A 575-nucleotide genomic window follows, 5' to 3' on the forward strand; every position below is an offset into this window, starting at 1 on the left:
CTGTGATTGGGTGAGGGGCGGAGCTAAACCCATCCGTATGCTGCCATGTTGGTTATCAGAAAATATAAATATAATTTTTATCTGTATACAGGGCAGCACTAGAAAAAAATCTCAACAAAAAACAATATTAGACCAATAATTGACTAATAGAATATGTGCTGAAAACTATACATATAAAATTGTGGCACAATGAGGGTGAATACCTAACAGTATGCAAACATATATTTAATACCAATACAAAAATAATTCCAGAAGTGTTTATCCACTATAAAAACGGTGAACATGAAGTGACTAAACAGTTAATTCAATATAGTGTGCTTTTTCTCTTCCAAAAAACTGATATCCGTGTTCACAGTCCACAGTGTCTGTGCCAATTACTCCACTTTCAGTGATTCTCCCTAATCCTAATTTAAAAGAGAACTATGTGGTAATGTGTTTTTCCCCATAGTTTTCTTTAGGGTTACGGGAGCCAGTGGCGTAACTACCGGGGGGGGCGTTCGCCCCGGGCACATAGATAGCGGGGGGCGCTTGCCTCGAGCCGGGCCGACTGTCACCAGAACAAGGCAGCAGGCATC

The sequence above is a fragment of the Nanorana parkeri genome, unplaced genomic scaffold (assembly GCF_000935625.1).
Source record: "Nanorana parkeri isolate BGI_ZX_2015 unplaced genomic scaffold, ASM93562v1 scaffold936, whole genome shotgun sequence".
In the NCBI taxonomy this organism is placed as follows: domain Eukaryota; kingdom Metazoa; phylum Chordata; class Amphibia; order Anura; family Dicroglossidae; genus Nanorana; species Nanorana parkeri.